Source organism: Arvicola amphibius, chromosome 11, assembly GCF_903992535.2.
Source record: "Arvicola amphibius chromosome 11, mArvAmp1.2, whole genome shotgun sequence".
Lineage (NCBI taxonomy): Eukaryota > Metazoa > Chordata > Mammalia > Rodentia > Cricetidae > Arvicola > Arvicola amphibius.
The window spans coordinates 70,906,561-70,919,625 of record NC_052057.2 but is presented as its reverse complement, the minus strand read 5'-3'; the positions used below and the strand labels follow the sequence as shown (position 1 = coordinate 70,919,625).

The 13,065-nt window shown below is 42.9% G+C and overlaps 1 pseudogene; it reads right to left on the bottom strand.

Annotated features, from left to right (window-relative positions):
* Window positions 1-11,643: 11,643 nt before the first annotated feature.
* LOC119826252 lies at window positions 11,644-12,644 on the bottom strand (annotated as a pseudogene).
* Between the last annotated feature and the right edge of the window lie 421 nt (window positions 12,645-13,065).

Genomic DNA, 13,065 nt, shown 5'->3' with positions numbered 1-13,065 from the left:
TGGGACTGGCTGCTTTCAGGGCCCGCTGCCTGCTGCCATATTGCCTGCTATCAACGCTTGGGTATCTACAGCATTTCTGCTGCCTACTGCCGCCGGGGATCCTGCAGCATTTTTAATAAATCCATAACAGAGGGAGGTAAGAAAATGCAAATAATCTAAGAGAGCTTCAGGGTTTAGGAAGCTGGCAACTTGAGATCCCACAAACAAAGGTAGCAGATGGCCTTTGAAAAAGGAACATGGAAGGAGGAAAGAATAGTGAAAAAAGAAGAAAAGATAGATAAATAATAGATAGACTGACAGACAGATAGATAAATGATAGATAGATAGATGATAGATAGATAGATGATAGATAGATGAAAGATAGATAGATGATAGATAGATGATAGATAGATAGATAGATAGATAGACAGAACAAGAACAATGCAAGACATAATTAGTCTGCTGTATTAACACTGGATACTTAATAAAGGGGGAAGAATTATGATGGCCAGAGAGCTGGTGTGGAATGTAGAGTCTGAACAGGGTCCTCCCTGGTTGAAACCTTAGTTCTGCATTCCTTTCTGGGCTTGCAGGAGATTTGTAACACTCCTTGGTGCTCCTTCCTGGGTAGGGTCACAGCTGCTATTCACAGCTCTGGATGGTCCTAGTCACAGGCAAGGTCAGGTCACAGCTGCTTGTGCTGTCAGTGAGCGATCCTTCATGGGTTAGTTCCAGGATGTAGATGCTGGCCCCCACACCTGCTCTTCCCAAGCAACATTGGGAATGCCATTTGGCATTATTTCTTCCCCACAGCCTAGAGATGTTCTACTTACTGGGTTTCTACATATGATCCTGCAGCGCTGGCTTCAGACCACGTGGTTCAGTTCCCGGAGCATCTGAGACTTCAGAGCTGACCTCTGTCTGGTCAAGGGCTGAGACTAGAGGACTTGCCAGTGGCATCTTTCCTGCTGCTGCACACACACACACACCCTTTAGCTCCCCCTCCTCCTTTCTTCCTTTAAAAAAGCCCTGTAACTGAGAATGCGGTGAGGCTCTTCCTTCTTTGTCTTATACATTCGGCAAACTTTATTTTGCAAAAAAGAAAGAACGATTGGGACAGATGTTTGCTCTCATGCACAGGAATTACACATCTGTCTGAGCCTCTCTCACAGCTTTGCTTTGCGATGTTTGCATAACACATATCAGGTCTAACCCAATCACAGTGACAATTTCTTAGGATGTAGATATGAAATCTATATACTAATCTACTGAAATAGTCTTGGAATTCTTTAACCAGCCACCTAATACAAGCATATTCTTTGATTGAGTCATGGTTAAATAATGAATAAAGGACAGCAGCCAGATAGGGAACTTTTGAGTCCCTGGGGGTGTGTTGATAGTTAATAATGTATTGCATGAATTAACTGATGCTTTAACTCTGCCTTTATGGTTCAAGGTTAAAATACAGGCATTAATTATCTCACCAGACTTATGGGCATTATGTTAGCAAGAAGAGCTGCTGTGTTCCCCTGTTCTTCTGGGGTGTCTTTATAAGATCTGAACAAGGACTCCAGCTCTCAGAAAGGGAAAGGAGACATTTTGAGATGAAGTTTGTTCTCACAGTGGGGATCTTCTGAGCATGGCTGCAATCGCTCCCTTTCCCCTCATAGCACAGCCCCTGAAACTTGCAGTCCTGCCACAGCAGCCTGCCATTACTGATGCTTGTCATCTCATCTCCCATCTCCCTGGCAACACTAGACTTGTAATCTCAGCTTCCCCATTCCTGAGATCTAAAGCAGTCCCTGAAAAGATAAAGCTATGTGGATTTGTTTTTTTTAACCCTGGTCCTGGATAGACCCCAGGCATTGCAAGCTACCCAAAGGGAGATGAGAGGAATAATTAACTTTTTGATTTTCCTTCCCAGAAGCCCCTCTTCTGTGCAGCCATATAGTGCGGCTTATAAAATTCCTATCATGTCGTTTGCCTGGTTTCTGAGTTACCCAGGAGGAGTGGACTCCCTGAAGTGTATAGCTTGGGAAGGGGAAAGAGGGGAAGTTAGCAGAATAGGAGCAGTAATATGTAGTGAACTCTTTTCTCTAGATCCACTATTTTGGAACTGCAGGGTGTGGGACCCGTCTGTTGTCTGTTTTTTGCAATCACCTGGTGCCAGTGTCTGCTGCTTTTTCTTCAGCAGTTCCAGGAGCTGCAAAAACTTCCTGGAACATAGAGCTCAGTTTTAGTGTAGTGATATTTGTATTTTAATAAGTAAAGCTTGCCTGAGGATCAGAAAAGTGAAACAGGCACACTGGCCAGCCTTACAGACCAGGCAGCGATGACACAGCGCCTTTAATCCCAGTAGCCACACTAGTTTGCTGTGGAAACCAAGCAGTAGTGAGGCACGCACACACCTTTAATCCCAGAACTAAAGAGGATTATAAAATGGGAAAGGACAGCTCCCAGTCTCAGTCTCATTCTGAGGATTCCTGGAGGCGGGATTGCCGTTTCTGACTGAGGTAAAGATAAGATCCAGTGGCTGACTGTTTTAGTTTTCTGATCTTCAGGTTGAAGCCCAGTATCTGTCTCTGAGTTTTTATTAGTCATGCATCAATTCTAGGGGCCTTGGCTTTAAGTGGGAGAATCCCTTAGTAACAGAACCGAGAAACTACATTGTATACTGTCACATTCAGGATACCAGCTTTGATACCATTGACCAACCTTCCTCAGATTTCCAGTTTTCCTTGGGCTGTTCTGTGGCTGGAATGGGCTTTTTCCATTTTTTTATCTGATTTTTAAAAAATCAAAATGGTAATATTTGTTGATGAATCACTAGCATATGAAATTCATCTTTCCGTTTTATTGGAGCAGAGGCACATTCGTTTGTTTACACGCTGTGGGCGGTGCCTTCCAGGCTCTGCTATCAGAGTGGAAGGGGCTGTGATGGCGACCATATGTGGCGCTTGTTGCTTCCCACGGCTGTTCCGTGGCTAACTCGCAGTGATACAGTTAGAGCTCAGCAGCATTTTACTCACTATGTATCATATGCCATGACATTTAATTTACTTTTTCATCGCCACTGCATCCATACCATGTCTGAATCCGAGGAGTGGAATTTGGATATCATGCCTTCAAGGCACTGTGAAGTCTGGATTGTTTGGTTAGCAAATCAGCTGGCCCATCATTGCATTTCTTCCGCGGTTACGCTGTGGTTGTGCTGCTCACACCCGTGGACATAACCAGACCATTCATCACAGTCCTCCATTGCTAAGGAAAGCAGCTGTTAGAAAAGTCGGAAAATTCAGCAAAGACTATCTCATCACGGCAACATTTCTGTCCAGAGATAACAAAGCAGGTTTTCCCCGAAGTAAGTTCCCTCAACGGTTCATTTTGCTAGTTAAACAAGGATAACTGATGCTGTAATAAGCGAATCATGCTTGATTATAACAGACAGGGAACTATGTCTAGAGAAAACCATTTATTTATTTAAGATAATTGGCCTTTCTGGGGAGTGGAGGATACTGGAGCAGCGCTGGTAAGGAACAGGGTGAGCGACTTCAATGGGTTCCTTTGGCTTTCCACAAAGCCACACATGAAACTGATATTTTTTCCAATCTTGTTTGTTTGAAGGATGAATCCAAGTTTGAGGTGACAAGTGGTGTCACTATTATGCAGTCTTTCCAGGAATGAACTGCAAGTGGGGAGACTTTTAAAAGGAGTGGGGGCCAACACTAATTTACATGGAGTGGTTCTGCTACAATGTTCATTAACTGGAACAGCAAAAGTATACGGAGCAGGAACGAGCAGGAACAGCTTGGTTGCAAGAGCGTAAACCGAGTGTCAGAGGGTGCTTGTCACTAAACTGTTGAGTCTGTGCCCCGTGTCACGGAAACTGAGGTTTCAGAGCTGCCATTGTCAGGTCTGTGAACGCGTCAGGGCCTGTGATGCATAGGCACAATATCCTAGCTTGCTATCCACACAGTGATCGATGGGGTAGCAGTGGTCATATGGCCTTGGGATTGTTGTTCTTTTTAAGCTCACAGCTAAGATAATTGCCTTCTAAAAAAAAAACTTTCTGAAATGACTGGTTGTTGAAGAGTGAAGTGGTTTTGAAAAACGGTCTTTGGATATGCTGTAAAGCATGTTCCCTGATACTCTCAACTCCAAGTTACAGGGCAAATTGCGCTCACTTGAGAAAAGTCATGTAGATGCGAGGCATCTGACTCTTGTTTGAATCACTGATGGTAACATACTGCTTTAGAATGTTGCTGGGCTGTCAGATGTTAGGATGTAGTATGAAATCCACACTCAATGTAGGAGTTTGCAGCAGGATTCTTCAGTAGCTCTGAGTGTTTGAGTGGGCATATTCTTTGTGGGGGGGTGAGTGCGCGCGTGCGTGGTGTGTGTGTGGTGGGTGTGTGTGTGAGAAGGAGAGAGAGAGAGAGAGAGAGAAGAGAGAGAGAGGAGAGAGTCTGTGTGTGTGTTGGTAAAATGATGCAACAGAAGGGAGACTGTATTTTGGGATCTGTCTAATTAGCAACCTGAGAAGTTTCCATCCAACTTTCAGTAACAATTAATCACCAATACTAACACAGCAGGAGGAACAACACCAAACCCATAGAACCGTAACAGAGCTCTGTAAACGGCCCTCTAAATAATGAACACAATCCATTAAAATGATCAGATTATAGATTGATACCAATATATATTTTGGTGATCCCTATCTCTGTGAAGAGACATTTTTAGTTTTTCTTTTATTTAAAATAGATTTTCCCCCATACAATACATTCTGATTATGTTTTCCTTACTCCTAACACCTTCCAGGTTCTTCCCCACCTCCTCTGCTTTCTGTCCTTGGGTTATAAAACAAACAGGCATCTAAAGAATAATAATAAACACATTAAGATAAAACAAGACCAAACAATAGGATAAAACAAACAGAAGAAAAAAGTCAAAGAAAATATGTGAGAAACATATCGATTACAGAGACACCCGCTATTGCATGCACAGGAATCCCCTTAGAGCACAAAACTGGAAGCCATAATAAAGACACACAAATAACCCCTAACATAACATTATGAGACAAAGAACCCTCCAAAGATGCCATTGAGTTCATGGGGATTGGCTGTCTACTGCTGGCCTTCAGCCTTACTTTTAAGAGTAAGTGAAGCCTTAAGACTTCTTTGGAGAAAAGTAATTTTCATTTGCTGGGTGTATCAATTAGAGCTAACTTCTGGCTCAGGGATAGGGTGTGGTGTTCCACTCAGCTTTGCGTGACGCAGGGAGGGGCCCTGTGCTGCTGCCTCAGTCTCTGTGAGCTCATATGAGCACCATCCATTCTGTTGTTTAGAATTTGTTTTCTTTGGTGGTCTACAACCCCACCTGTTCTTACACTCATTCTTCTTTCTCTTCTGTGGGGTTTCCTGAGCCCTAAGGAGAGGAATCTGTGAATACATCCCATTTAGAGCAGAGTGGTTTCAACGTCTATCATTCATTGCCCATTGTCTGGCTGTGGGTCTCTGTATGGGCTCCCATCTGCTGCAGGAGGAAAGTTCTCTGAAGATGGCTGATCTATGAGTAGAGCAAACGGCACTAGGAGTCATGTTACTGCCATGTTCCTCTAGCTGAATAGTAGTGCTTGGTTTTATCTAAAGTCACTGGATTATTCGTTTCAGGTTCTTAACCACTGAAGCAGTAGTGTGGATTAGGGTTCCATCTGGTGGAGCGGGCCTTAAATCAAATTTGTCTTGGTAGTTACTCTCATAATCTTGGGCCACTACTACACCAACATGTAATTGCGGGCAGGTGACAGTTGTAGATCAAAGGTTTATGGATGGGTTGGTCTTTACCTTTCTCCCTTGGTTGTGTGCTGCAGAGTACCATCCAGTACCATGAACATAGCCCAGGAGTAGGTACCAGCTCACCTTCCCATGTTGAGTGAGCTGTGTAGGTGTTATCTTCAGAATAGGGCCTTACTGTCTGTTTGCGGAGAGCAACCAATAGCCTTGGCAACAGCTTGGTTTGTTTGGCAGTTCCCATAGGAACCCTTTGGCCAACACTCATTATGTGGAACCCAGTCCCAGTATTGGAAGCTTCATTTGTTGATGAGAAGATGTCCAGTTGGGGTTCTATCTTCTCCATTATTTGGGCATACCATTTTCATATATGTATGTTTCGTTTCATATATGTATGTATTACGTCTACGGTTTTAGGTTTCCATATGACCTCTTGTTTAGCTGTCCCTCCCCCGTATTTTCTCCTCCCTTGCCCCTTACGTACTTCCCTTGACCTTCCTTTTTGAGCTTCTCACTCCCAGAAAACTATATATTCCATCTATAACTATCTCTTCTATTTCGCCTTCTAGGAAGATTCCCTTCATTTCCCTCCCCTCACCCCGTCCCTTCTCTATACCTAACCTCTGTGCTTCTAGGGATCGTAGCTTAGTTATCAATGACTTAACTAAAAACTAATATTCACAAATAAGTGAAATAAACACTATATTTGTTTTTATGGGTCTGGGTTACCTCATGCAGTACGATATTTTTAGTTTCGTCTATTTACCCTCAAATTTCATATTCTTTTTGTAATGGCTGAGTGATATCCCATTGTGTAAATGTAGATTTTTCTTGTATCCAGTCACCCATTGGTAGTCATCTACATTGTTTCCCATTTCTTCTGCCTATAATGAATAGAGCAGCATAAGCATGACTAGCGAGTGTCCTCTGTAAATGAAGATATAGATAGAATCCGTTGGTATATGCCCAGCAGTGGGTGTAGTTTGAATTTTGAGATAAATTTATAGTTCCATCTTTCTGAGGAATGCCATACTGATTTCCACAGTAGCTGTGCAAGTTTGCATTTCTACCAACATGGACGAGTATCCCCTTTATCCCAAGTCCTTACCAAAATGAGCTGCCATTTGTTTTACTGATCTTGGTTATTTTTAACAGATGTAAGATTTACGTTCCCCTGATGATAAGATGTTGAACATTTCTCTGTGTTCTCAGCCTTTTGAGTTTTTCTCTTATGGGGAACTCTCTGTTTAGATCTGTACCCCCCATTTTTAAATTGGTTACTTGTTTACTTGATGTCTGTTTTTTTGAGTTCTTTATATATTTTAGCTATTTGTTCTCTATCAGGGCGTGTAGTTGGTTAAAAAAAATCTCATTCTGTGAGGGCTATCACTGTGTCCAAAAGACATTATCCTCTCCCTTGCAGAAAGCTTCTCAATCTCATGAGGTTCCATTTCATTGTTGATCTTAGTTGTTCTGTTTCAGAAAGTCTTTCTCTGTGCCAGTGAGTTCGAGTTACTCCTCACTTTCTATTCTATCAGATTCAATGTATCTGGGTCCATTAGGGAGTTGAGTTTTGTGCAGGGGTAAATGAGTATTGGATCTATTTAGATTCTAGTACACACACATCCAGTTTGACTAGCAGACCATTACTGATGATGGTGCTTTTTTTCCAGTGATTTTTTTTAAAATAAAAGAATCAGGTGTCCATAGGTATAATGAACTTATTTCTGGGTCCTTCAATTCTATAGAGGCATTTTAAAAAAAGAGAAAATCAGTATGGTCCTCACTGTAGATTTGCATCCTACAACTTTTAATTTTACTTTTATGATATGAAATTTGCAAACAAAGATATACTGATTTACAGTATACACAACTCAGACAGGGTTTTCTGCTATTTCAATAGATTTATTAAATCACTGACTCTGTCTAATTACACAGCTATCACATGTGACCCCAAAGACTGTTGATAGTCACCACTTTTGTTTGTCCTGCTTCTTAGCAAACACACACCTAGTTTTCTGACTCTGAATTTATTTATTTATTTATTTGGTTGTTTGTTCATTTGTTTTTCGAGAGACAGGGTTTCTCTGTGTAGCTTTGGTGCCTGTCCTGCAATCACTCTGTAGCCCAGACTGGCCGCGAACTCACAGAGATCCCATCTGTCTCTGCCTCTCTAGTGCTGGGATTAAAGGGGTGTGCACCACCACCGCCCAGCTGACTATGAATTATTTACCCTTAAAACAATTCACACAAGTGGAATTTGTGTGTGGCCCTTTTTCTTCGCAAGTGAAGTTATTTTCAAAGTATTTAGCAGCATTGACTTCTTCCTGCTACTTTTACATGCCTCATTTTGTTGATCCATTCATCGCTGATGGTCATTATTAGATGTTTGCACTTTGTTACCATGAATTAATATTCCTATAATCATTCATACACAGATTTTCTTTAACATCTGTGGTGGTTTGACGGGAAATGGCTCCCAAAGGAAGTGGTACTAATTAGGAGGTGTGGCCTTGTGGAAGTTAGGTGTGTCCTTGGTTGGAGGAAGTGTGTCACTGTGCGAGGGGGCTATGAGGTCTCATATTGCTCAAAGCCATTCCCAGAGTCTCAACTCACTTCCTGTTTGCCTTTGGAATCAAGCTGTAGAATCCTCAGCTACCTCACTGTGTCTGCTTGCATGCCTCAATGTCTTATCATGATGATAATGGACTAAACCTCTGAAACTGTAATCTGCCACCTCAAATTAAATGTTTTCCTTAATAAGAGTTTTCATGGTCATGGGTGTCCCTCTTCAACAGCAATAGAGAGCTCTAACTACAACCATCTCTTTTCAGTTTTTATGGGTTAGGAGACTAGAAGTGAAATTTCCTGTGTTGTTGCTAGATAGTGTTCTTGAAAAAGATTTCATATAACCCTTGGGTGTCTGCTATATAACCGATTGGGAATGAAGTTTTTATAAGACAATTTATTTAGTAGGAAATCAGACTGAGTTACTGTTGACTTTAATCCAATAATCAATAACCAGAAGGAGAAAGAAACTTGGATACAGAGAGAGAAATATGCAGAAGGAAGAGGAGCCAGTGTGGAACATGAGAATCCTGGTGACTTTGGTTGTTTTCACATTGTTTCCCAGGGGAATTTCTCATTTTTGTCTTGATTTGACTTGGACCCATTCATATCATCCAGTAATGAGTTGTTTAATCTCCATGAGTTTGTGTATTTATTAGAGATTTGGCTTGCTAGTTAGTTTTAAGCTTTATTGTATTATCTTCAGATAAGGTGTAGAGTCACTTCAAGTCTTTTTAAATTTGTAAAGCTTTGGCCTCGTGCTCCGGGATGTTGTCCGTTTCAGCAGAGCTCACCTGTGCTGCAGAAGAGAAGGTGTATTCTTTGGTGTTATATGGAATGTGCTGTAGGTATCTGTTTGCTCCATTCGACATATGCTGCCATTTTATGCTAATGTTTCTTGGTTTATTTTTTTTGTCCAGATGACCTGTCTATTGAAATAACCTACTATTAATGGATAGATGTTAATCTGTGTCCTTAAATGCAGAAGCACTAACTGGTGCCATGGTGATGTCCAGACCAGGGCTTCAGTTGGGGAACATATCTGAGTCTGTGGCCCTATTGCATCCAGGCTCTGTGTTGATGTCTGAGGTTCCTTTTACCATCGAAGGCCATATGAATATCTGAGATCTGGGGCTATGTTACTGTTCAAGGGACATGTTGCTACTGGGGCTGTGTGTGCTACCTGAGGCAATGGTGACATCCAGTCACAGCTGGTATGGAGGACCATGTCTGGGTCCTTCATCCTACTGCAGCCAGTGTCTGTGTTGAAGCCCAAGGTTCATGTTGCCACCAAAGGTACATAGAAGGCTGGGGTTGGGCCATGATATGTGGCCTTGTTGGTGTCTGGGGATCCATGTCACTATCAGAGCCACCCTGACCTGGATGGCCTGTGCTTACAACCACAGCCAGAATGACATCCAGACCCAAGCTGCTGCCAAAGGCCATGTCTAGGTCTGTGGTCTTGATACAACTAGGGTCTTTGTTGATGTCTGTGTCCTGTATGACCTCAGGGAGCTATAGGAACCATGTATGCCAAAAGCGGAGGGCCATCCTGAGCTGCCCTGTCTGTCACTGGCCCTGGGATAGCTGCCCCTGCCCCTGCCCCTCACTGGACTCTGTAGCAGAAGAGCTGGCCCTGACCTTCATGGGGGAGCTAGATTCTGCACTCAGGAGAGCTGTTCCTACCCCTCACTATGAGTGAGGAAGGACTAACCCTGATGGCATGCTCTTAGAGGAGTTGGCTCCGCCGCTCACCTGAGGGGGTCAATCCCAGTAGCCTGGGATGACCAGGTCCTATGATTGGCCCATGCTAACATCCCCATAGCTAGGACCTGCTAGAGCTTGTGAAGAGACTGGGTCTGGTAGAACGAACCTGCAGGATCTTGATGACTCAGGCTGCCAGGGGCTGTCCCAGAGGAGTTTCAGTGAGGATCCAGTGATGATGGTGTACCAGAAACCAGAGGCTTTACCCAGACCAATGACTCATTGCAATGAATATTTGTTAAGTAAAGCTGATTTGACAAAAGAACATATTGTGTGACAGACTGTGACTCCCACTGCCACCAGGACAAATGAAGAGGTGTTTTAGAGGTGGGAAAGAAAGAGAAGCAAAGAGGTTTTTTTTCTTGTTGTTGTTTTGTTTTTCTTTTTCTTTCTTTTTCTTTGCTTGTATTTTTTTTGATTTTTTAAAAAAGTTTCTTTCAGAGGGGTTGTTGCATGGGGTGAGGCGAGGATATGAACGGACTTGGAGGTAAGCAGAATTGAAGTATATGGTGTGAAATTCACAAATATTCAATAAAGAAATTACGGAAAAATATAAAAAAAGAGAAGCGCATTTGTTGTGAAATTGGGTGCATCAGAATTAGGTGCATATATATGTAGGATAGTAATGTCTTCTTGATTAACTGTTCCCTTGGTTCAAAGGAAGTATCCATGTTTATTATTTCTGATTAATTTTGTGTTGAAGTCTACTTTGTCATATGTTGAGATGGGGATGCCTGCTTACTCCCCGAATCCGTTGGATTGGAATACTTTTCTCCCACCCTTTTACTCTAAGGCAGTGCTTATCTTTAAAGTTAAAATGCATTTCCTGGAGACAACAGAGAGATATTGTTTCTTGATCCATCATTCAGTTAGTCTTTGTCTTTTGACTGGAGATTTGAGGTTGTTAATATTTAAAGTTTTTATTGAAAGGGTTATATTGACTGCTGTTGTGTTTTTGATTTTTGGTGTTGTGTTCTCAGTAGTACTTTGTATTTAAGTAATTATGGTGTTGTATTTCTTTCCCTCTTCAGCCTGAAATATTGCTTCCTGTACTTTCTTTAGGTTTGTTGTATATAATTTTTAAAGGAGTATTTATATCATGGGAAGATTTTCTTCTTAAAATATGGCAGATAGTTTTGCTGGGGATATTAGTCTATGTTGACCTTTGTGGTCTTTGAAGATTTGAAATACAGTTTTGCAGACTCTTTTGGCTTTCAAAGTTTCCATTGAGAAATTAGCTGTTATTCTGGTGGGGTTTCCTTTATACTTGACTTGTTTTTTTTTTTCTTGAGACTTTCAATACTCTTTTCTCTGTTTGTGTATAGTTAATGTTTTTTTTTTAGGGGTGCAATGAACTTTATTGATGGTATTCAAGAGAATAGGGTTCCCTAAGCCCCTCCTGCTATTCTGGGGGTCTGGGATGGAAACTGTGAGGGAGATGCTCAGTGTCAAGGGTTGAGTTAGGACAGGGACTGCTCAGCAGCCGAGGGCCTCTCTCTTGCTGTGTCCTTGCTGGGATGGGTGGTCAGGGTAGGCAGGCTTCTTACTCCTTGGAGGCCATGTAGGCCATGAGCTCCACCACTCTGTTGCTGTAGCCAAATTCATTGTCGTACCAGGAAATGAGCTTCACAAAGTTGTCATTGAGAGCAATGCCAGCCCCAGCATTGAAGGTGGAGGAGTGGGAGTCACTGTTAAAGTCACAGGAGACAACCTGGTCCTCAGTGTAGCCCAGGATGCCCTTTAGTGGGCCCTCAGATGCCTGCTTCACCACTTTCTTGATGTCATCATACTTGGCAGCTTTCTCCAGGCGGCATGTCAGATCCACGACGGACACATTGGGGGTAGGAACATGGAAGGCCATGCCCGTGAGCTTCCCGTTCAGCTCTGGGATGACTTTGCCCAGAGCCTTGGCAGCGCCAGTGGATGCAGGGATGATGTTCTGGGCAGCGCCACGGCCGTCTCGCCACAGCTTGCCAGAGGGGCCATCCACAGTCTTCTGAGTGGCAGTGATGGCATGGACTGTGGTCATGAGTCCTTCCACAATGCCAAAGTTGTCATGGATGACCTTGGCCAAGGGGGCCTAGCAGTTGGTGGTGCAGGAAGCATTGCTGACAATCTTGAGGGAATTGTCATACTTGTCATGGTTCACACCCATCACAAACATGGGGGCATCGCAGAAGGGGTGGAGATGATGACCCTTTTGGCCCCACCCTTCAAGTGGGCCCCAGCCTTCTCCATGGTGGTGAAGACACCGGTCGACTCCACAACATACTCGGCGCCGGCATCACCCCATTTGATGTTGGCGGGATCTCACTCCTGGAAGATGGTGATGGCCTTCCCGTTGATGACAAGCTTCCCGTTCTCAGCCTTGACTGTGCCTTTGAACTTGCCGTGGGTGGAGTCATACTGGAACATGTAGACCATGTAGTTGAGGTCGATGAAAGGGTCATTGATGGCAACAACATCCACTTTGCCAGAAGTGAAGGCAGCCCTGGTAACCAGGCGTCCAATACAGCCAAATCCGTTCACTCCGACCTTCACCATCGTGTCTCTGGAACAAGGCTGGCACTGCACGAAAAGAAGCGGCTGTCTCTAGAACAGGGAGGAGCAGAGAGCCTATACTTAATGTTTTAATTACAATAGATTATGGGGAGTTTTTTTCTGGTCCTGTGTGTTTGGTGGTCTATATGCTTCTTATATATGTATATAATGTCTTTCTTTAATTTGTGATATGCTATGATAGTGTTGAAGGTATGGTCTATTACACTGACTTTCGCTTGTTTATTTCTATAATTCAAAGAACAAACAAAGGTTTGTTCTTTTCATGGTATTTCACATTTTCTTTATGTTCCCTTCTTGTGCTTTTATATGATCTTTATATCCCTGGGGTTGCTCCATTAGAGCCTCTGCTTTACCTTATGGTCCTGAGTCTGTCTTCCTGATTCACTCTGCCTATAGCTTTCTC